Source organism: Apium graveolens, chromosome 5 (assembly GCF_009905375.1).
Source record: "Apium graveolens cultivar Ventura chromosome 5, ASM990537v1, whole genome shotgun sequence".
NCBI lineage: Eukaryota > Viridiplantae > Streptophyta > Magnoliopsida > Apiales > Apiaceae > Apium > Apium graveolens.
In genome coordinates, this window is record NC_133651.1 from 60032982 (window position 1) to 60034194 (window position 1213).

At 42.2% G+C, this 1213-nt stretch overlaps 1 non-coding gene across 1 annotated transcript; it reads left to right on the forward strand.

The window, feature by feature from the left end:
* The first annotated feature begins 518 nt into the window (after nucleotides 1-518).
* LOC141663396 (small nucleolar RNA R71) lies at nucleotides 519-625 on the forward strand. The gene has a single exon (XR_012551468.1). It is a non-coding gene; the product is annotated as a small nucleolar RNA R71 (small nucleolar RNA).
* The last annotated feature ends 588 nt before the right edge of the window (nucleotides 626-1213 follow it).

Here is a 1213-nt window from a genome sequence, read left to right on the forward strand (position 1 = left end):
GCTGAAAACCAGGAGGGTTATACTGTTTTGCTGTGTATGGCTGATAAGATTGTTGCACTGCATTCTGATTATTAATCCAGCTGAAGTTATGATGATTTCGGTTATTTGGATGATAAGTGGCTGGAGCATGTTGTTGTGATCTTAGAAAGTTGCTCAGAAATTGAGCTGATTCACTAGAAATAGCGCACTGCTCAGTTTCATACGCCCCAGCACAAAGCTCACAAACACTAGAGATTTGATTAACTCCATAATTCGCCAAGGAGTCAACTTTCATCGTCAAAGCTTGAAGTTGAGCAGCTATAGCCGTAGCTGTATCCACTTCCAGAATTCCTGCTACCTTGACTTGTAACATTCTTTGCATAGGATTCTGGTATTCATTAGCTACCATGAGCTCAATCAACTTATAAGCTTCATTATAGCTTTTGGCCCATAAGGCTCCACCAGACGCTGCATCGAGCATAGGTCTAGACTAAGCGCCCAAACCATTGTAGAAACAGTTTATAATCATCCAATCAGGCATGCCATGGTGTGGACACTTCCTTAGCATCTCCTTATATCAATCTCAAGCCTCAAACAGAGATTCTCCAGTTTGCTGACCAAACTGAGTAAGAGCATTCCTGATTGCAGAAGTCATCGCCATAGGAAAGAATTTAGTTAGAAACTTTTGAGCTAGATCCTCCCATTTGGTGCTAGACCCTGGTGGTAGAGAATGTAACCAGCACTTTGCTTTATCCCTCAGAGAGAATGGGAAGAGTCAAAGCTTGATAACATCTTCAGTCACCCCCATTGAACTTGAAAGTGTCGCAGATCTCGATAGAATCCTTGATGTGCATGTTGGGGTCTTCTGTAGGAGAACCCCCAAACTAAACTAAGTTCTGTATCATCTGAATTGTGCTCGACTTGATCTCAAAAGAGTTAGCCGAGATGGCTGGTTTGATGATGCATGACTGAATATCATTGATTTTAGGCTAAGAATAGTCCATCAGAGCCTTAGGATTTTCTGCTTGATCTCCCATCACTACTAGAGCCGGTTCCTTAACTTTTTCTTCTTCTTATACTTTCTCTTCGTCCTCAAAAACTTCCCTTCGAATCATTACAGCTTCTTCCTCGGCTTGATCCAGAGTTCTCTTACGAGCCCGCGAACGTGTATGTATACACGCTCGCTAGAGTACCTGAAACACGACAAGGAAAAGAGTAAGTAAGTAACAATGTC